This window comes from Vicugna pacos, chromosome 24 (genome assembly GCF_048564905.1).
Source record: "Vicugna pacos chromosome 24, VicPac4, whole genome shotgun sequence".
Taxonomy (NCBI): domain Eukaryota; kingdom Metazoa; phylum Chordata; class Mammalia; order Artiodactyla; family Camelidae; genus Vicugna; species Vicugna pacos.
Genome location: NC_133010.1, coordinates 21907554 through 21931641, shown reverse-complemented (window position 1 = coordinate 21931641; position 24088 = coordinate 21907554). Strand labels below are relative to the sequence as shown.

General features: G+C 35.4%; 1 protein-coding gene across 1 annotated transcript in view; it reads left to right on the top strand.

The window, feature by feature from the left end:
• The window catches only part of METTL4 (methyltransferase 4, N6-adenosine), a 395043-nt gene that overhangs the window by 276019 nt on the left and 94936 nt on the right, over positions 1-24088 (top strand). Inside the window, exons 9-10 of the transcript XR_012063887.1 lie at positions 11644-11756; positions 13172-13255. The gene's annotated coding sequence lies outside the window, so the exon portion shown is untranslated. The remainder of the gene's footprint in view (positions 1-11643; positions 11757-13171; positions 13256-24088) is intronic.

The following is a 24088-nucleotide window of genomic DNA, read 5'->3' as shown; positions in this document are numbered from 1 at the left end:
TCTTTGGAAAAACGTTTACTTGGTTCCTCTGCCCATTTTAAAATCAGATTGTTTCACCTTTGTTATTGAATTATATGAATTCTTTATATATTTTGGATATATTTGGATATTAGCCTCTTATCAGATATATGATAGAGAAAATGACATTTTGCATCAACTCAGTAGATGCTTACATTTGGACTATATTTGATTCCTTTTAAAGTCCTTGCCACAAACCTAATTTCACTAATAGTTAACTTAGCCAGTGAAATGAGAGTTAACCTAATTGGTTAACTCTAATATAATTGCAGGGAGAAATAAGAGATTTTGGAATTCTGTTGCATAAATAAATCACTCAGGAATCTTATTTTTAGTGATTGTTACAAAAATATAATACTAGGAACTGTATCCCTGAATGAGACAGAGGTAAACTCAGCAAGGCTCTGTAGTTTTACTATGACAATTTCACATCGCATGCTATTTATACTACTTGTGAAAGAGATGCTAATAAGAGTGGCAGATTAATGTGCTTAGCATTTTACTCAAAAATAATGATTTCATTCCTCACCTTTATTTATAATCACTGTAAAGTTATTAAAAGGAACAAGATGGGAAGCTTTTGCTAAATTGGTGAAGCTTATTATAGGACTTTCTAGACTATATGATGTAAGAGGAAGAAACTGTGAAGCACAGGCCCAAAGTCTTTTAACATTCACGTATAATTACTTGTATGCTAGGCGCAAATTCACAGAATGCCTGTTTTTCTGGTTTCAGTTTTAATTAAAAATCAGAGTAAATGCAACTTTTTATTGCCATACCAGTCACTTTTACTTAACCTTTTGGTTTTTTATTCAACACATTGTCTATCTGTCTGTCTTTGTCTATCTACCGACCTACCTATCTAGATATTTAGCATGTGTCATTGATCCTACTGAGCATTGAATCAAAATACAGTGAGACGTAACATCTGCTTCCTTTGATTGGTGCCTTGCTGTTCTCTACTTTTGCTTGTCTAGATTTGGGTACCTATGTCATCTCTGGTTCATCTCTGGGTCATCTCTGGTTTGAATTTGTGAACCACAAATGCCCTGAACAATCTGATCATGTGTAGTATTTCTGAAAATGTGAATAAATGGAGATTAACTTCATGCCTCCTACTGCAACCAGATCCCTTGCAGATTTGAAGCTAAATTGTAGCAGTGGATGGGTGATGTATGAATATAGTGTGATACTTTACTCATGTTTCTCTGTCTTCAATACTTAGAGACCTGAGTATTTGAGAAAACACAAATTCTGAAAAGTATTAGTAATTTTTCTAAGACTATTTCTAGTAAACTTGTAAGTTTAAACTCATTTAATGTAATGAGGAGGAAGAAATTGCAATTAGTCTGCTGAATTTGTTAAAGTTTTACAGGGGAGAAGGTATAGCTCAGTGGTAGAGTGCATGCTTGGCATGCATGAGGTCCTGGGTTCAATCCCTGGTACCTCCTTTAAATAATTAAATAAATCTAGTTACCACCCCCTCCCTCCCAAAGAGCAATGAATGGGAAAAAAAATTATTTTAAAAAGGTTTACAAAAGATGATACACTGAAAGGAACTCAAAGAATTGAAATGTAATTGTTTAACTGAAACTGCAAACCTGAAGGAAGTACTATTATGCGATGGTTCTAGGCTCTGAGAAATGAGCAAGAAGACTTCTTGTCTCACATGAAGTTGTTTCATTAAGAAAGCCCTTGGATATTAACCAAATCTTACCAAAAATCATATTCATGCAAAATGTATAATTTTAAGGGTAGGAAGAAGGTAATACTTGTTATTTTAAAACTTTATAAGTTTAACATTATGTTTTATATATATAATATATAATATATTAACACTGTTATAACATTGTAACATTGAACTGTTATAATGTTGCTATTGATTGCTATAGTTAATAACTTTTAATAATAGTAAATAATTTACAGTGTTTCCATTAAAATAAGTTTTAAAATTACCATATATATTTGCCAAAATACTTTCCCTGTCAGAATTTGTAAGGGTGGATACTAAAATAAATTCTCAAAATAGTGGTATCTTTTAATATAACTTTTCATTGTTAAATAGTGCTTAAAACTACTAGTTGAAAAAAGTTTGACTTTCAAATATCCTCTTCTTCTTTAAAAGTAAGTTAAAATAGAAGATTGCTCTAGGGTTTAAAAAGATACTGTTTTTGGTCCAGCTTGTTTTATTTCATCTTTTGTGCTTATAAATTGCCCTTCTGAATTTCAAGATCATCTTGTATGAACACACATTTAGGGATATTTTAATGAATTATTATGTTGCAAATCCAGAATTCAGCATGAGATAACCGGATGTATCATTTTGACCTGACCTAATTTAGATGGCTTACTGTCACACATGAGGTACATTTTAATAAGTTTTGGTTAGTAACCTCAACCATAAAAATATCATTTTTATATTATTCCTGTTGACAAAAAAAAATCTGACAGAATGAATAAGATTTCTGGCCTATTATAGATCCAACTCAACTCCTTGGGGAATGATAAAATTTATAAAATTCTCTTGTAAGCATAAATCCTTATGGGTTTCATTATATGATTTTTAAACTGTAGATTTCAAATGGCAGTTTTAGTCCCTTAACGTTAAAGATAACCCTTAAAAAATAGAGGTGGGGATTATACTTCCAATAAGAGAAATACAATAAGATGAACTATAAATTATTAATAAATCTGTGGCATGCTCCCATAGGAGCAGTTCCCCATATTTAACTATGATATTATATTATGTACTTTTCTCTCAAATTGTCTTTTCTTTTAACATAAACTCCCTAAAACAGATGACAATGAAACTGTGAGGCTTTCTTAGTTGTTTGAAGGAAGTGCTTTTTTCCCCCCAGAACTAGTATGAATTTGATGTTGCCAAAAATTTATGAAAGAAAACTTGATTCAGATTTGTATACATGTGGTGTTATGTGGGAGGTAGAGTAACAATTAAGGACTTGTTTCACTGAATTAGAAACTTGTGAGGGAGAAGGTGAGGGAAAAAAATCAGTCACACATTTACATTGCAGAAACAAGCTGAATTTTGTTTTGATATTTTAAAATCATTTATTTTCAAATATATTCAAGTAAAAAAATCTATTTAAACATTTCCTACAGTATCACTGGAAAAAAATGAATTTTTCAGAATGATTTTAAATATGTCTACCTAATATGATTTATTTTTACATTTGTTAGACTGTATAATAAATATGTAGATTTCATTTTTTATAACAGTTTAGCTTATTGTTTCTTAATTGTCATTTGCTATTTAAAAAATTTTAATTGAAGTGTAGTTGATTTACAGTGTTAGTTTCAGGTATACAGCAAAGTGATTCAGTTATACATATACACACATATATGTATATATTTCTTTTCAGATTCTTTTCCATTATATGTTATTACAAGAAATTGAATATAGTTCCCTGTGCTATACAGGAGGTCCTTGTTGTTTATCTATTTTATAGTTAGTAATGTGTGTCTGTTAATCCCCAACCCCTAATTTATCCCACCCTGCCCTTTCCCCTTTGGTACCCACAGTTTGAAACAAACCGAATTTTTAAACAGTAGATGTTCCTTACATACTTAAGTAGAAGACTCTGTTTTCTAGTCCATTTGGCTTATCTCCACAAATATTTTCAGATCTCATAGAGAAACCAGTGTTGGAATCATTTCGTCATTCATTCTACAAATATTTATTCACAACCAATCACTTTTCTAATGGCTGGAAATATACAGTAAATAAAAAAGATAAAGTACCCCGGCACACTTAGAAAATGCACAGTTCTCTCTTATGTTGCATTGATCTATATGTTTATCTTTTTTTCTTATACCATTTTGCTTTTGATTACTCCTTAATACTTAGTCTTAAACTCAATTAGAGTTCTCCAACTTTATTTTTTTCAAAATTGTCTCAGTTCTTTTGCTCTTTCAAATACATTATACAATTAGCATTTAATTCACCAGCAAAACCATCCTGATGTTTTCTTTGTGGGAAAGATTTAAATTACAAATTAAATTTGTTTAACAGATACAGGAATATCCAGGTAATCTGTCTTTTGTTTGAGTTTTAGAAGCTTGCATCTTTCAGTGAATTAGTCCATTTAATCTAATTTATAAAATTTATTGGCATGGAATTATTTACAAAATTCCGTATATTCTTTCAGGATCTGTTTTATCTGTAATGTCATTCCTTTTCTACTACATATATTGGTAATTTGTGTCCTCTGTTGAAGTTGAACAGTCTCACTATAGGTTTATCAATTATATTTATAGCAAAGAACCAACTTTTATTTTCTTTAATTTTTCTCTATAGTCTTCTCTCTTCTATTTAAGTGATGTCTGATTTATTTTCATTCTTCTTGCTTTAGGTTTAATTTATTCTTTTTAGTTTCTTAGGAATCTTAGATCATTAAGACCTTTTTTTTTTGTAATAGGAACATTTCTTTCTAAGCAGTAGTTATTTTGATCTATCATATCTTGATATGCTGTATTATTTAAAATTCTTTTAAAACATTTTGTATTTTCCTGTGACTATTTGATCCATGGGTTAAAAAAAATGTGGTTTCCAAATATTTGGGGCTTTTGAGATATTATTCTGTTATTGATTTCATGCTTCTTAATTGCATGATATCAGTGAGCCTAGTTTTATAACTTTATTTCTTTTTTCTTATTTTTGTTATTTTTTTTGAAGTATAGTCAGTTTATAACATTCTGTCAGTTTCTGGTATACAGCATAATATGGCATAGATTCCTATATGACTAAAGTATAAATAACCTGTTTGTAGTCAGGAAGGTTTAGAAAAGATGGCTGAATGTATGTAATCTGGAAACTTTAATTAATATTTTTCTCACCATTGTCCCCTAAATGATTTTGTCAAGTGATAATAGCTTCTCTGACACACTGGCTTCATTCTCTATATCTCAAACTTCTGGAGAAAAATAATATAATAATTCTTATGAATTATGTCAACTCTGACCTTGAGAAGGCTATTTTAAATCTGAAAGAAAAGGTTCAGGTGACTAGTTCATGAAGTATCAGTTTATCAATTTACTTACTTTAAAGGATTCACATTACTTCTCCTGGTACAGCCTAATAATTAATTTGGAATTATCTTTAAAGAATTGCAGAGAGATTCATGCTTCAAATCTAAGTTAAAATGAGTGAGAGGTGCTTTCTCTGAAAGAAAGAACTCTGATGTATTACCTGATAGCCTCATTACTAGAGAAACCTAATTGCTGGCGTAAATAGTGATAATCTAATTTACTGAATGATTTTTCATTAATGAGAATAACACTAATAAAAAACAGAGAAATAAACATCATGTAGAAATTGAAAGCACATAAGAACAAACATGCTATTAACCTGTCCAGCAGAAAATCAATGGCAGTGATATATTTAGGCCAGTGGTCTATCAGTTACAAAAGGATGAGGAATAATATTTAGTCATCATTTTGCCAGAGACAGAAAGAGTTGTGCTGTATATTTCTATATTTTTTAGAAATTTGGTTTTTATATAAGAGAAGATATTTCCTCTTCAGATGACAATCCTGCACATGTATAACATGGTGTTTTTTCACCTTCTTAAAATAATCTTCTCAAATGCAATTAATGCGACAGAGACCCAATTAGAAGCAGATGAAGTGAAGTGAAGGTCAGAATCCACAGGACATAGGATATGTGGTTGATGAGAAAAATAGGAGAGATTTGGAGGGATGACTTATGGCTTTTATAAGCACTAATTTAGAGTTTTCTCACTGAAAGAGAGAAAAATAGACATGATAAATCACAAGCTTTTGGGACTGACATCACCAGCATTTATCTAATCAACTATTAATCTAGCTTTGTCTGTACTGGAACTTCAGTAGTAGCTCCATTACATTACATTTTAAGAATCAGGCAGTCACTGTTTTCTGGTGTAAGTCTAAGTGATTTATGGTCTGAAACTTACCAGAGTGCCATCAGTTGAAAGTTGGTCTTACATTTACCTGGAATCAGCAGTGTAATGTTTAAAATATTACATCAACCAGCTGATGTTCTAAAATAATTACATTAAGTACTAAGATTTCTCTAAAGTAGAGCAGCGATATTTTATGGTGTTTTATAGCAATTCACAAGGTTTTTTTTTTCTTTAATCAAAATAGTATTGAAGTAAAAATGTTAGTAGTAGAAGTGACTTTCAAACTCCAAATCAGTCTTCCAGTCTTTTCATATTTCATGAAGCTAGAACTTTTGGAATAAAATAGATAGCTGTTTAATTGTTGAAATTATATTTTCTTCTTTCTATAATTCACAAGTCCTTTTTTGACCTTAAATAGAGCTTTTTTATCCTTAACACGTCAGATACTGTTGACTGCCTACCTAGCATCCCAGTCCCTCTTTCTTCCTGACAATCAAATACTGATGTCCTCAGACATTAGCTCCTCAGAGAAGCACCCTATCTCTAGATTGTAAACAACCCTTATGAGTCTAGTGATGATTATCCTGGTTGCCATTGGTTGGTTTTGGGGTGGACGTAGGATCTAGTTTTGACCGATGAAATTAGAAGAGATGTCTTGTTGGAGCTTTCTAGGAAACAGTTCCATATGGGATCCAGAAAATACACCTGGGGAAGAAAAAGTGCCTTCCCATGATGATAGCTGTGCAGTAGGCTCAGAAAACAGCTGGTTTAGGTTTGAGCAAGTGATGGAGGTCCGCAGGGAGGAAACGAAGAAAAAAGGTTTGAAGGTATTTGGTAATGCCCTTGAAAGGTTGGCTGTATGAAGGTAAACAAGAAGGAAAAAGGCAGTTAGAAAGTACTTGAAAATTTCTCTGCGTCTAATGAGGAGATCATCCCTGCACATCTCTTCCGAACCACTTACTTCTTCATTATGTTGTTAATTTCTATGTCACCCATTCACTGAAATAGATCTCTCTGGCTCCTCACCATTTTAATTGTTCTTTTATGTTCTGAGGCACCAGAAGAGGTGATCTATTTTTCTTTTCTTGAATGTAGCCTGGCTGTGAGGTCAGGAGCAGCTGTGACCACCTTGGTAGTTTCCTGAAGCCTAAATCAACGCAGAGAAAGCAGAGGAAACAGAAGCCCAGGGAGGCTGCGGTGAGCCCTGTTCCCTGCCCTGCGTCTGCACTTCCTTAAGGTTTATTGCCATGTGAAACTAACCGTCCTCATATAATTTATTCCGGTATGAACCTGGGCTTTCTAATACTTGTGGCTAATGCATCCACTTGCAAAAATCAAATCTTCAGTCTGTGTTAAGATGCTATATGAGTGGGAGAATTAAAGGTATAAAGACAACCATTTAGGCATGAGTCCTATCTCCTTTATCCCTGTTTCTCAAAGTCTTTGGGCTGATTGGAAATAGGGATTCTGTCTCTTTTTCTGAGCTCATCCTCTCAAATATACTTGTCACATCTTCTCAGGGCTCAGTTCCTGGATCTTTTATTTTACAGTTTGCTGCTACTCTCCAGATAATTTCCTGACTTTCAGTACCAATAATACACTGACAGTTTCTGCATTTATAACTCCAGCCTGGAGCTCTTGCCTGAACTCCAGAATTCTGTCTCCTAGAATCAGCTGATTTCTTGACATCTCTACTTGGGCTTCTAATAGGCAGCTCAAATTTAGTAAGTCCCAAAACAACTCTGACTCCTCACCCCTCCAAGGAAATTTGTTCTGCTGTAATCTTCTTCTCAGTTTAATGCCACCTCTATTCTTCTAGCTGCTCAGGGCAAAAACCATGGAACCATCTTTGACTCTTGCTCTGTCTGATTCATCAACTATCCTGCTGGCTCTGTCTTCAAAATATACCTGTAACCGGACTTCTAACAATGTGCATATTACTGCTCTTGACCTGGTTTGGACTCTCTTGCAAGTGCAAATTATATAATATATGTTTAATTAATGAAATGATCCTTTTCTCCAGGCATTAACTAACTAATCTGATAAGTGAGTTCTTGCTAGTCGATGCCAGTGATAACGTATTAAGATTTTAGTCTAAGAGGTGTGTCTTAAAATGCCTAAAATACAATTTAAACATGGGCTCTTTGAAGTCAATATTTTGTCAAAAAGCAGTAATTTTAATAGTGCATATTTCAGTAATTGTGAGAAAGTGGGCCTTGCCTTAAACTTTTGTATCTGATGGCATTCTTTCAGTTGTAACAGAAACCCAAATCAAATTAAATAACACAGAAAGTATTAGCTCACTTAATGCAATGTCTGGGTATAGGGTATTGGTCCAGTTCCTATAATCTTGGCTTCAATACTGTTCCTGGATATTTCTTTTCTGGATTTTCCTCCATACTCTCTCCTCAGGCTGGTAAAATGTCTGTTGACATTGTGGCTTCACATCCATGCATGGCAGTGTTCAGGAAAAGAGCAGGGAGGTGGCTTTAGAAAATTTATTGGAAGAGTCAGAAAATTTTCCTAGCAGATGCCTGCAAACCACTCCTCAGGTACCACTGGTTCAATGTAAGGCACATGCCCGTTCCCGAGTAGGTTATTGGCAGGAGGTCTGGGATTACCTGCAGCTCTTCAGCCTGCTCTGAGAGGTGGCTTCTCCTGGGGCATGTGGGGCTTGTGGGGAAAGGGAAGGGCTGGAGAGCTACAGGGGGTTTCGGTCCCATGAGGACGGAGGAAGTGGGAAGGCAGGCAGGGGTGGGCTGTGTCTTTATTTCTTCTGGGCCAGTTATTTCTATCCCTCCAGCTTTAGGAACAAGTTTGTCATCTTTAAGATAATAGCTGTAAAGTGTTTTCTCCTTTAGATTTCCTCTGAAATTCATCTAAATTTCTGCTGCCTGTGCGGGTGAAGAATTTAACTGTTTTTCTCCTAAATGAACTCAATGTCGCTTAGAGGAGAAACAAAAACTTTATTTTTATTTTCTCAGGTGCTTTGAATTATGTAGCTGGTGCTGTATGAAGTTGAAATGAATTCATTAGTTCCTAAAGTTATATTTGCATTATTATATGTGCTATTGATATATTTTAATTTTATTATAATGATAAATATAGTTACTAGGGTTACGGAATTAAAATGAGATAAATGTATTTCTTATCTGGAAAATTATGCTAGGTACTTTTTAAAAAAGAATATACTGGAAAAATGTATTAGGATCAGTTTAAGGACAATATAAATAACAAATCTGGTGGTCTTTTTTTTTTCCATCTTAAAATCTAGGACATAAAAAAATTTCTTAGAGAATTTTAGAGCGTGTAATTTGGGCTCTCATTGTAAATCCAAGACAAGATCCAGGTTTCCTGGAAATACTCCAGGTATTTATAAATCAGTCAATGTCCCATGGGCTTCCATTCAGCATTACTTGATTTCTTCCACACAAGTTTGACAAGACGTTTTCTTCTTGGCTTCACACAGCAAGTCCTAGAAAATTGGTGTGTGGGGAAAGATTTCTTCCTGACCACACTGTCTCTGGCTAAAGCTGCGACAAGACCATTACATTACCACCCCAGGCATTCCAGTCATCAGAACTGATGGTGAAGCACCCAGGCTTGAGGGCAGAAGCATGCAGCCTCTCTGGAAGAGAGATTTGTGTCCCCCCATGTATCCTTGACAGTTCAGTAGATATTCATGAAAGGAAGCAATGACATTAGAAAATAAAATCCAAATGGTCTAAGAGGGAAATATGTAGTATCTTTATGTAAATGTATCTGAAACTACCCACTCCCAACCAAGGAGTCATTTTAGACCTTTTTTTCTGTTTGTCCCTGCTCCCCATGAACTGTTAAAACCACAGGCCACTAACCACTCCTTGTACCAAATTATCTTCCCCCTTGGGAATATTGAGTCTGTTAAAAATTCATGCTTCATAGAAACAGTATTTTAGAGCAAACATGACTTGAAAGTCAGATTAGGCCTGAATCTGTCTCTGTGTACAAGGGGAGGTTACTCACCCTCTCTGAATCCCAGGATTCTACATAACCTTGTAAGTTCATTGTCAATGTAAGTTTATTGTCACTGTCTGAAATATATTTTGACATTTCATAGATTGTAGTTCTCTTATACACTGGTGTCTTTAAGAAAGTGGTGAAAATGTTTAGCAGATATGCCAACCAATAGTCTTCTCTAAAGGATGGTGCTTTCCTGAGAGGACCCCTAAAGCATATATTTTAATACCCGTGAGCTGAAGAGCCAAAACAAAACCTTGGTCTTCCTGCTTTTTGCCGTAAGCTGTGATCTGTCTGAATTGATGCAGGATGTAAGTTCAGAGTGAAATATCTGTAAAACACCTTTCTTTAACTAATGCACTGAAACCTAATATGTAGCTCAGATTTGAGCTGAGTGATTGTGTCTGAATCTGGTTTGAATATTTCACTTACCCATTACATACAGCAAAGGCACTTCTTTAGAATCTCTAGTGTCCCATGGACCAAAACTGGAAAACCCTATGGTCCTTTATATGATTCTTTCTGGTCTTAAGTTTTAAACATTGATTTATGGACAGTTCGTATGTCGGGTTGAATTTGCCTTGATGTTCCTATTTTTTAACATGGTTGATATTTTAAAAAACAGATTAGAAAACGAAGTAGTTGACTTCATGCACACAGAAATTAACCTATTGGATTTTTTTCCCTTTTGGTCATGGATTAAGTTAAAAGTTTTTGAAGAACAGATCTGAGTTGTAGGCAGACTTTATTTCACCCATTTGCTTGGTAAGAAGGGGCTACGGTTGATAAACTTCACAAACTGGCAGCCAATATAAATATTGAATCCAACAGTATAGGAAAACTCTAAGTCAGGAAAGATTATTTCAGGGATAGTTTACCTTTCTAAAAAATATGGAAACATTCATGATTAATTTTTCCATTCTCATATGGCTGCAACAAATCATATGATGAGAAAGAGTGAAATTTGCAGGAAAAGGTGGTAGAATCAGTATTGAAGTTGAAGCAGCTGACAGTGGGAGAGACAAACCATTATGATGCTCTCTTACCATTAATTATTTTTCACCTTTCCTATGTGTTGTGTGTGTGTGTTGTATAGATTTGTATGTGAAATTACTGTACAATGAGTACTATATTAGGAAAACACTTTTGTCATGGTGCATGGTAGAAAACAGTCTTGATCACTACTGATAAAAATGATGCACTGGTCTTCATTAAGAATAATGTAAGGAGTTAAAGCCCACACAAATGAGTTTTTCTTTCTTGTTTAAAAGTATCATTCACTCCAAGGCTTCCATGGATCTTTTAGGAAATGAATTCTAATAATAGTGGACTGAATTTCACAGGACTGGAAAGTAGCAGTAACGAACTTCATATAGGTATACAATTCCTTGAATGATTTGAAAAGCAAAAGCATGTCATAGGTCATAGATGACTAAATGAAGAAAGCTAGTTTTTGTAACATTTTCATTGGTATAAACAAAAAACTCTCTTGTCCACAGATATGCCAAGTATAAGTATGAACTAACGCGTTGCTGTCTTTCTTGAAGCAAACTTGCTTTTGGCAATTTGAGAATTTCTATTCAGTTTCCAATTTGTGATACACAAATTTTTTTAATTCTACAGAGCTTTTACCTTTTCTGCTCAGGGTCTATATATATCCCTTAAGTTTGTTGAGGCCTTTAAATCTGAAAAACACAAAGAAGTTTTTTTTTTTTAACATCACCAGGATGAAGAATTACCTCCATTGTTCCAAATGCCCTACTTCTGTTCGCAAGAATCATGATAAGAGTACATGCCCCATCACTTCTGGGAAAAATGGACATTCCTTGGACATCAAAGGTAGGTAAACTGGCAAAAAAAAAAAAAACCAACTCTACTTTCTCGTTACTTATTCTTCTTTGAATAGAAAGTGTGTTTTGTTTTTGTTTTTGTTTTTGTTTTCTTAAGATGCTGATGAGAAACTCTTCTTGCAAGCTCGGAGCTTTCTGTAAATTAAATTGCCATGGGAAGGGGCAGTGTGAAAACCTAGCAGTTTGGCATTCAGAAGACCGGCCAGTAAAATAACCTAAAATTTGCATGGGCATCTAGATTTTTCTTCTGAGCTGTCTCTCCAGAAATGCTCAGAGCTTTATCTATTCGTTTTAAATAAGTTCGTTAATGGTGAAAGAGAGGATAAGGATCTAGGTAATAATGATGCTGTGGCTCTAAATAGACTGGCAGTAAACCAAGGCAGATGTTTCTGGGGTGGGAGGGGGGCTGCTAATTACTATTCATAAGCACATGGTGTATAATCAGTTGGTAGGATACTTTTCCAATATTGCTCATGACATTGTAAATCCAGATTCCCGAACAAGAATGGGGAATTGAGAAATGGATAGATTTTTACAAGAAGCAAATGTATAGATTTTTACAAGAAGCTTTTCCAAGAAAATATCTCAAAGTTCGAGAAAAGTGTAAACTTCCACATATGCTTGAAGGGAGGCTCAAGTTACATTTTAGCAGTTGACGATTTTATATCTGGAATGAGTATAAGTGGGGGAAAAGGTATCTTAAGCCAGGCGTCCTTGGTTTTTTTCACATTGGTACTTCAGGTTATGCAGTGCAGTTCTCCAGGCTTATATTTTATTGAAATTGGGATCTGTAGAAGTAGAAAGTCCAGAAACTGAAGGACACTGTAACAACAATGAAGTCCTGGGAAATAGCCAGTTTCCTGCATGAGACTGAGTTGCTGTGGCACTAATTTGGGCACATGCCAAAATGGATACCTGCAGGAGACAAAAGCAGCTGCTGTCTGGTCATCTGGGATGGCATGACCCTGAGAGGGCAGAGGAAATAACATGTGGACACACAGCAGCATAACTCAAAATAAAACAGGGAGATAATAGCTTCTAACAGAAAAACAAGGTGTGTGCCCAACACAAGCCAAGAAGCGTCTGGGGGCCTCAGCTTCGTCCAGAATAAGAAACCAGATTCTTTATAACCTTATCTTGAAAATGAGCTGTTGATAAATTAGTACATAATAGGTCCATAGCAAGGAGGAATTATGGAGCTTGGTGACTTCTTCCTGTGTACTGTCTGACAATCTTAGAGAAATTTGTTTCTGGAGTCTTTGATGAGATTCGTATCCATTGATATAGAAAGTAAACTGGTAGCAGGTTGTATTTATTGTTGAACTAACTAGTGCAGGAAGCTGATACACGGATTAGAGCATCAGACTAGAAGTTACAAACTTGTGTTCGTTTTATTGTTTCCAGGACCTTGAAGGCAGGCTTGGGGCAACCACTTTATTATCATCGTCACCACCACGGCCATCAATGCCCCATGAATCACAAATTAAGGTTTGTTAGTCTCTGCTCTAACACTCGAAACATGTTGCTTCATTTAATGTTTGCAAATGACAATGTGGTAGTTACTGGTAATATAATCTCTGTTTTATAAATGAGGAAATTGAGACTCAGAGATTGAATAACTTGCTCAGCTTTACTCAGGCACTACGTAGCAGAGCCACCATTTGATCATCTGACTTCAGAAGTCCACAGTCTCAATCATGATCCTGTACTGTCACAGTCGTGTCCTCTCTGACCTTCAGTTTACTCACCTATTAAACTGGGACGCTGAGACAGCCTCTAAACAGCTTCTTTCAAAATCTAATTCTGACTCTTAAATGTCTTCCAACCCCTCCTCCCAATACCCCATAAAAGCCCTTAGGTCCTCTCAAACCCCAGAAACAATTACTGTCCTTCCTTCCCCCTCCCCATTCTTTTTACAGGAGACATTTTTATTTTCTTGCTATTCTTCTTCGTGCTCAATCACTTAGGGCTCATTGTAATTCATGTGACCACCTCCCTGTGTCTAAGGACGTGACAGTGAGATTAGGAGATGTAAATAGTGTCAGAGCAGACCCCGGAAACAAGCGGGGTTCCCTGGAGACAGTGATAGCTGGGGTGCTAACCCAGTGGGTCCCCCAGAGTGCCAGGGCCTGGAGGGCCAGACCTGGGAGATGTGCGCCACCTGCGGCTGCCTGACTTGTGCAGGAGAAGCTGGAGCAGTGATTCATGATGATATTTGTCATGAAACTAAAATATTGAAAGAACAGGTAATTCAGGTACAGTGAGCTGAAGTCAAGGAAAGAATTACATGTTAAAGTAGTAAATTCAGATACCAAATATGTATTCGAAGGGAAAACCTAGAATCAGGTATTGGTTGTACAGTTTTACTAGTTTAGATTAGCTGCCTTCACAGTGCAAGCTTCCTGAACAATGTTATTTTTGCTGTGTAGACTTGACCTGGGGAGTCCAGACAGTCATTTGTATAGTTAATAGATGATTATGCTGAGAAATGATGGCTTGGAAAATCTCTTATGTGCGTTTCAAATTACTAACTGTCCTTAACACATACAGTACTATAGAATTTCCCAGTATTAGATTTGAAAAATACAGATGTGATAGCCTAGAAAATTTGCCTGGGAATAACGAAGATGAATAATTGTAAAATAAGGTTTCTTAATTATTACACTAGACTCTAAACTGAAGATTGATTTCACCAGTGACTTTATAATGATTGTTACTAATCAGATTAGTTGAGAAGTGGTACCAGATACTACAGTTTATATTCTTCAATGCTACCCAACAGAAAGTTCTGTGGTAAAATAAGTGTTCTATATCCACTAGTCACATGTGACTGTTGAGCACTTAATATGTGACCAGTATGACTAAGGAACAGAATTTTAAATTTATTTAATTTTAACTAATTTCAGTTCGAATACTTAGATTTAAGTAGCTTACTGGCTGCTGTATTGTACAGTGCACAGCTAGAAAGATGCTCATCATGACTCTTTTTCTGAATTATGTATTATCTTCCAGTTGAGGCAGTAACTATTTTATTGCAGAGATTACTCCATGGATAATGTGAATAACAGTCCTTAAAACAAACAAAAGGAGCACAAATCCCTTTTGTGTCCAAGACTTAATTGCCTCATGCCAAAACAGTGAGTCTATTTATTCACCTTCAAGTTTGTCTCGGAAAGTCCATCTGTTCTCTGGAGAAAGCATGTGGTTAAAATAGTTGGTTGACAGAACTTTTCATATTTCAATTGCTTATGTTATGTGGAAATCAGAACTTTTCTTTGAGAACTATAATTTATTTGAGAAAGAGGTATAATAGTGCTATTGAAAATAATAGATATAGTCATTTCTTGGTATTCAAGAGAGATTGGTTGTGGAACCCCCATGGATACTAAGACCCGTGGGTGCTCAAGTCCCTTATGTGAAATGGTGAGGTATTTACACATAAGCTACACACAGCCTCCCATATACTTTAAATCATCTCTGGATTACTTATAATACCTAATACAATGTAAATGCCATGTGAATAGTTGTGAGTATAATGTAAATGCTATGTAGATAGGTGCCAGTGTGCAGGAAATTCAAGTTTGCTTTTTGAAACTTACTGGAATTTTTTTCTGATTATTTTCCATCTGAAGTTGGTTGAATATGTGGATGTGGAACCCTGCAGATATGGAAGGCTCAGTGTATTTAGGAAATCTAGGAAAAAGCAAATATTTATTAAACTTTTAGCATTTTCTCAAGCACCACAGTTTTCACAATAGCCCTATGAGGTAAGGTTCTCCCCATTTGACAGATGAGGAATGCCAAGGCCCAGAAAGAATAAATAACTTGTCAAAGGTAACAGGGCTTATAATGGCAAAACCAGAATTCTGAACTCAGGCAGTGTGGCTCCACTGGCCAAGTTCTCAGCCTCTGGCCTGTGGTGCCTTTCATCCCACTGCAGCTGACTGCTCTCCTCCACCTCTGCTCCTTGCACTTCCCCCATCCTTGAGCTCTTCAGGTAGCAAATGATGGCAGTACGGCTGGGTATTCTAGTTCTTACCCTGACGATTCATGAGGTGAGTGACCTGGAAGAAGCCCATTTCTACCTTCTCTTATTCCTGTATATGACAATTAGAATGTACTTGGAGATATCCTGGATTCCAAGATGCCAGTTAGGGTATACTCTGGGCTGTTCTGTCTCCAGTGCTGTGAGATGGGGCTCTCACTGTCTCCTGGAGTTGAAGCTGGCTGAGTTGCTATTAAGAGGTGCTGGGCGTGAGAGCTGCGGGAACCACGGGCGTGACGACTGGGCTGAGACAACATTAGCCATGTTGGTGTTTCAGAGGCCAGGAAAAGCACAGAACTCTGGTTCTGCACAATGGCAACCTGCCCTTAGTGCTGGGGGAAGTTCCTGGAAAATCTCCACAAGAGTTCAGGAGCACCAGCATCCTGAGACAGTAGATTATTTGGTCAGTCATTTCACATGCCTTGTTCTGGTGAGGTACCGTCCACCTCTCCTCATTCTGATCGAAAGAGAATCGCGTTCGCAGTGGTCCAAGCCCACTGGCAGTATTAGGTAAACTAGATAGTGTGTACTCCCTCTGTTATTTATTAAGAATACTTGTATTTTTAAAAATGTTGTATGAAAGTGAATATAATATAAAAAAATTAAAATTCCACATTTATCAGAGTACACAATTTAGAATAAGGGTAGTTAAGCAATATTTTAAAGAACTTTTTAGTGTTTGTTGTTAAATGACTGGGGTTCTAGAGACACTGGGGATCTGTTTCTATATACATGTGTTCATAGCATTTGTGATACAGCTCTTATCATTTCACATCGCTAATGCTCCTTGACCAGTAACCTTGGGATATTCAGAAATATTTTTACCATCTTATTGCTCTGGTTGTGTTACTGACTGAATTACTAGACTGTGAACTTTGTGAAGGCAGGAGCTTCCTCCTAATTGATGCTTTCTCAGGGCCGTGTTGTCTGTCACAGGGTTTGAATGAATGATTAAAAAGATAATAGGAGAACTGAGCAGAATACCACCAATATTTCTGATGTTTATGGAGATTTTAGGAGGGGAGATCTGGGGACTATTGATAACAAAGGTGATGTTTGGCAAAAATTATTTGGAACATTTGTAGAGAGTATATTTACATGGGACCATTCCACTATTTAAAGAAGCGCAGCTAATATCTCCTGGTACCTCCTCTGCTTTCACTGATTTGATTAAATGACCAGTTGTTGTCTTTTTGCATCCTGTAGCACTCTTTATAATGCCATATAGGTCATAAACATAAAAATTTGTACATAACTGTTGTAGTGATAATCTGTAGATTATATTGGATAATAGACACTCATATTTCCTGCCAAAATCACAGCCTGATTTCTTCCTTTCCAGTCCTTATACCTCTTGTTACTTTTCTGGCTCTACTGCATGGTGTAGAATCACCAGTACACTACTGAAAATAAGTGGTGATGGTCTGCATCCTTTGCTGGTTCTGCTTTTAAAGGAAGTGCTTCCAATGTCATATGTTTAAGATAATTTGCTGAGGGTTTGTTATGCTAAGGAAGTGTCCTTTGATTCTTAATTTATTAGACTTTTTTTAATATCATGACTTGCTGTTGAATTTTATACAATGCCTCTCTTGCATTTGATGAAATTATAATTTACTTTTAATCTGGAATTGGTTATTATGGTGATTTTCACTAGTTGATTTTCTTATGTTAAACCAACTTTGCATTTCTAGATAAGCTTATGTTATTCATACTCTATTTGATATTTTTTACATGTTGCTAGTTTGAGTTTGAGGCTTGTTTTCTGGCCTGGCATTTGGTGAATTTTAATATTTGATGTGCACTTAGGAAAGAATTATAGTCTCTAATTGTTGGATGTAATGTTCCGTAGATTTCATAGACTAATGTTAGAGTAACATCGTCTCTTGCTCATAATTGTTAGTTACAGCGTTCAAATGCTACAGATTTTATTACTATTTTTATCAACCTAATCTGGCAATTCCTGAGACATGTCTAACCACTTTCTACTATGACATCAGACTTTCTCTCCCTTGCACAGCTGTCAGTTTTGAACGATGTAATTTAAGGTTTTGTTATTAAATGCAAAAAGATTTAGAATTGTTTTATTTTCCTAATGAGTTGAACTTAAGCAGGTATTTTTCTTAGATCTAGTAATATTCTCTATCAACATCTATTTTATACAATACTTATGATGTAACCTCAGTTTTATTTTGGTTTAAATTACAAACCTGGTACATATATTTTCCATCCTTTTGTATATAAAGTTTCTTTGCTTCTATGTATTTAACAGGGTCTCTTGTAAATGACTCATAGATGGAGTTTTTAAAAACTTGGCAAGATATCTTTGTTTTTTAACAGACAAGTTTATTTCTTGTATAATTATTACTGATATATTTGAATCTTAAAGTACATGTTAAGTTTTACTATTTTTTGACTTTTTTGTTTCATGTTTTACTTGTCTTCATTTGGATTTTTTTTTTGCTTTGTTGTTTCATTTTGTTGATTTATTTTTCTCATAGGCTCTTAATTATTATATTTTACTATTTTAGAAACTATACATATTTATTTTTAGTGATTATCCTAGATAGTTTCATATGCAGATTTAAACAATATCTGAAACTGATCAATATCTTTATCTACTACTTGAAATATATTGGGACCTAAAATGCTTCAACTCTAATTACAATTCCCTAAGTAAATTATAGTCTCTTTATGACTAGTGCTTTTACAAACCTATTCTATATTTTTAAAATGTCATACATTATTATTATTATTATTATTATTATTATTTTACAATGTTTTATAGGTTTACCAAAATTGCTGCCCATTTTTCCTTACTTGCATTTCAAATTTTCATGATAATTTTTGAGTCAGGGAGAACTTCTAGAATTTTCTTTAGTGAAAGTTTGTAGTAAACTTTCAATTTTTGTTTAGCTGAAAACAAAATTTCATCATTATACTTGAAATGTAGCTTTTCTTATATAGAGATCTAGATTAGTATTTATTTTTTCTAGTCACGTGGAAGAAGCTTCTACTATTCTGTTTTCTATTATAACTTTCAGTTTAATTCAGGCTTCCTTAAATACCACACTTGCATTTAGCTCTATGTAGTTTCATCAGAAACATCTGATGACTAATTATGTTAGTGCAGATTATATGTGTATTTGTTATTTAAGGCCATCAGTGGGTTTCTAGGGTCAGAGATTTTGTGACTTTTTTTATAATTCAGCAAAATTATTTGTTTTTATTCCTTTGATTATTGCCTTATTCTGATTTTTTTCTACCATACATCTTTGGCTCTCTGATTAGATGGATGTTACACCTGCTCAATCCATCCTAACCTTTTTTCTATTTTCCATATTTTGTATATTTGGCTGTTTTCAGGATAACTTCTTTGTATCTGTGTTCTAGTTCACTAAATTCTTCTTCAGCTGTATCTAATTTTCCCTTCAATCTATCAACCAAGTTTTAAATTTCATTTTATTTTTCATTTAAAAGATATATTTCACTCACTTCAATTCTTACGATTTAATTTCTATACTTCCTTTTCCCTTGCTCATAATTTTAATAAATTCTTTACTTATTAAAACATATGAAAAATACTCAGTTTATATTTTCTGAAAAATTCCGATGTCTGAAATATTTGCTAGTATCCTGTTTTTTGCTGGCTATCACTAAATTCACCTTATTCACGTATTTCATGGTTTTCTTTTGTGAGCTCATAGTCCTTAGACTTCAGCTGTGATAATTCTTTGAAGCCTGGATAGGATTGCATTCCTTTTTTTTTTTTTTTTTTGGCTTCCACTAGTTACCTGATATCACTGCCAACTTGGGGCCACTTGAAACCCTTTGTTGATGACATAGATAGTATGTGAGTCCAGGCTGAAAAAAAATACAGATTTCTAGAGTGAAATTGTGCTTGTAAATCATCAGGGAGCCTTCACCCTCCGAGATCTTGATCTGATGCAGCAATCTTCTTTTAGACCCTTCACTTTTAGACAGTCTGTGATTTTATCACCTATTTCCCATGGTCTGCACTGCTGTCAAAACAAAAACTGCAATTACCATGGTTAAGCAGATGCTCCCTGGAAAAAGCTGGCTTAATGCCTTTTTAAATTTCCTAGGTATCTTCTTTATCTCTCTTTTCAACTTCTGAATATTCTTCACTTTCTTGCTCCCTCAGGAAATCAGTTAAAAATACTTTTCAGTACATTTTTAAACATGTTATTTTTATGTGTTTGTTTTCAGAAATTTGTTTTCAGAAATCTCTGAGAGAAGTATTCTTTGACCAAGTGTCTTAGGTACCACTCTGATGTCCTATGAGATGGTGATGATGAACTCTAACTTTATTGGCTGATATTCTTGCAAATCAGTTCAGGGGTGTTACAGATTTCGATTTAATTGGAGCAAAAATACTCTCAAAGAGGATGTTATAAGGTTATAAAAATGAGATGCTAACATTGGCAGTAAGATCAGAGCCTCAATACGAGTTGCTCAGTGTGGTTTCTGGAACTGCACACTTTATTGCTTTTCATTTCTTTAAATGTGAAAAATTACTTGAGTTAAAATATCAGTTGAATACACATTTATTTATGGCTCATAAAAAAAGATTTAACATGTAGTTTTCAGCCATGATTATGCCTATATAGCATCAACCACACACTGTTTTTTCTTGAAACTATGGCCCAAGAAAACTGGAGGGTACACCCTGCAAATTCCCAAACTTAAAGCTATCATGTCAGTTTGACACTTTGGTTGTTGCTGTGGAGATTTCTGGTTTTTTTTTCCCCCAAACTAAACAGTGAATTTTGAATGAGATAGGGAAGTAAGCAGCAGGTGCATGTGAACTGCAAATACAAAAGATGTTCTTTCAGTAGAGTTAGGCCATCACTACTGCCTTGTTACCATGAGTCAAATGTGAATGTGTCTACCAAGGGAAATCTCTCTTGTCCTTGTTTACTCTCCTTAGGTTAATTATTTTCATACAGAGAATCTACAATAGATCTTCTCTGGCAGCTCCAGGGGCCAGACACAGCTGCTGAGAGAAATAGTCCAAGAAAACCGGTAGGCACTTTGGGAGGTTACTAGCTCTTTCATAATATCAGAGTGTTAGTTAGGGCATCTTCTATGTTAAAGACATTGTTTTTCTATTGTGACAGCCATAGAAATATTCATTAACCTTCAAATTTACATGTAGCATTATTTGAGATTACATTATATAATCACTGTTGTTACGGTATTATTAATGCCTAGCTCCCAAATCTGTTTTCAAACTGGCAGGATAAAACTGTAAGTAAATACGGATGATTTCTGTGGAAATATAATTTCTATTTCATGGGAATGTTAAATCATGAAACTTTTCTCTAACTGGAAATACTAACTCCAATGATTCCATGACACAATTCTAGAACTACTGTTTTCTTGGTGAATGGCAAATCTTAGGCATGAGAAAATGGGTAGGCAGTGTGGAGAGGCCACTGGATTAGGAAATACACTGTAGTGTAGATAATATGGGTTCTAACCCTGACTCTGCAGTATGTTAATGGTGTGATTTTGAATTAAAAAATCAGTTAATCTCTCTAAGATTAGGTTTCTCACCTACAAAAATGGGGATAATACCCCATGTGGTAATTAGGAGCAAGAATTTGGGGAAGTTAGACATGGATTTGAGTACCAAATCTGTATCAATGAACTGTGTAAACATGAACAAGTTGCTTAGCTTCAGAAGGACTCAATGTTCTCATCTATAAAATGGAAATAGTACAGCATCTGGATTAGCATTTGAAATAATAAGGGATTTGTTTCTTTTTTTCCACGTGCAAGTACAAATCCATTTTTTAAACCTCATCATTTCTCCTCCTAGATATTAAGCTTCCAGTGCCTCTGAGTAGAGTTGTTATAACAAAAATGCAAAGAAAGAGAGAAAATAGTCAATTCAAGTCCTTCAATTTATAATAGATTTAAAAGAAAATTTTCTGAGGCAGTATTTTCTACTCTTGTTCCAAGATAGTTACACATTTCCTGCCTGGAAAAAAAACAGGTAAGTCAGAGAGGTAGACTTCTAAGTGGACAGTGGTCAGTGTCCTAGAGAAGAGACTCTGGCTCTCACCCCACATTGGGTGGTGTTGGAGAGAATGAGAACTCAAAGATTTATTGATTTAAGATCAGATCTGAGTCTTGTGTCACATGCCGAGTGACAGCTTGGAAAGCAGGCCCCTTTGCACTTTAAAAATGCAGTAAGTGGTAACTTTCCTATAGAGTCATGCATTTGCTGAAGTCAGAGACCACGTCTTGCTTATTCACTCAATAAATGATTATGGAATGCCTGCTTTTCTATCACTGGAGCAGAGCAGTGAAGAGACCAGCCAAGGTTCCTGCTCAAATGGAACCTATATCGTAGGGTTCTCTATATTTTTTATGTTCTCCCCAGATACTGGCTTATAAAACATACAAGATAAATATCTGTTGAGTGGTAAATGAATGAGCTTTTCTTATACCCAGATAGTAGGTCTAGAGACTTCTAGGCTGATGGAAAGAGGAATGACTTTATTTACATGAAGGTTAATCAAAGACATAGCATAAAAGTTTGAGGTAGAATTAATCAATTCTATTTCCTGTTTGACTTCTACGTTCTAAATGGAGCATCTATTCCTCGTTGGCACAGTCTATGAATAGCTATTCTACCTGATTTTTTATGAATGACCAATCTTTACACCATGGGAGACTTATGACTATAAATATAGACTTCAAAATTACATCAGCAATTCAAGCATCTTATGGTGTACTAAAAAGTAGATTAAAGTAATTATCACCGATGTGCCATTTTAAACTGTAAGAAAAATGGCCACACTGTCATTTTGACAAATAATGCCAGTGCAAGGGAATGTGCATGTTTTAATTTTTTCCATTGAAGTTGCAAACCCACATCCATTTAAAAGTAGTCCAGGATGATATAGCAGGCTTGTTTGTCAGGGGAAAAATCATTATCATCTCTTTTAATAAAAATGCTGACGGCCATTTCTTGCAACTCTTAAGTAGCAGATATGTGGCTTCAACACAGGATTATAATTAATTATTGCACTATGCAATCTTATTAGACAGAAAACTATATTAAAAATAGTACCAAGAAGTAGGCTTAAGATATATGGAAGATGATGTCTGCCCACAATAAATAGTCCACATACTGGGAAATATCCTAAGGAAATCTTTAGGACCTTAATGCATTCTTGATCAAGAATGTAATAGCTTCTATTTCAAACTGTGCCTCAGTTTTAGTTTTGACATTAAGTTTGCCTGAAAAGAACTTTGAGACATCATCTGGTTTGTTCTTCTGCTTCTATAGAGGATCATAGTCACCACTTTGATACCGGGAAATTAATTCTGTTCTTAAAGCATCAGAAAAAAGGAGATTTTTTTACAACCTTCTGAGTCTGTAAATTACTAGACTGGGTAAAACAAGATCACTCCATCTTAATCCCGGGTGATGCTGGCGGGATGGAGGGCCAGCAGCCCTCCCCCTTGGCAGGCTCTCCTCCCTCCAGAACTGGGAGGATGAGCTGCCCTTACCCAGGTCATGTCCTGCCTTTTGTGACATCTCCAGACATGGCACTACTCTTGGCATATTGGATGTGCCTGGTAGATTTTAATAATAAAATTTCTTCATAGCTCTCCTTCTGGAAAGATGGTTGGCATTGAATAATGTTGTAGGTTGGATTCTCTGGGAAGTAGCCTCTGAGATTTTGAGATTTGCATTCAGGAAGTCTATTTGGGAGTTTGTTTATTGGAGTTAATACCTGTGAGAGATTAGTAAAGCATAATTGGGCAGAAGGAGAAGGTAAACTGAGATGAGTTGTAAACTGCAGGCTGCTCTGGAGTTGGCATGGATCTTTAGCCTTGTTCTGAGTGCAGGCAAGGGGGATCAGCCTTTGAATCTATACAAGTAACCAGTTATTGGATGCCAGCCACTCCTGGAAAGGGGACAAATGTTGGGAAAGGAAGCTTCCTTCTGCAAGATTAGAATTCTGGACAGGTAACAGACTCAGAAAGGGGGATGAGTGCCTAAGTCCTAAAGGGAGCTCTGGTGGCACACTACACTATCTACTGCAATTGAACACTTGTACTGCAGGAGCCACTGAAGTAAACGTTTGTTGAATGAATTAACTGCTACAATTTTTAAAGAGAAGTGTCTTCCAACATGATAGGAACAAGAAATGATTAAATACTGAAACATTGTGGTTGGAAAATAGGGATGAGGGTGAGGAAGCAGTGTGATAGTAATATGGTTTGAGTGGTTTGAG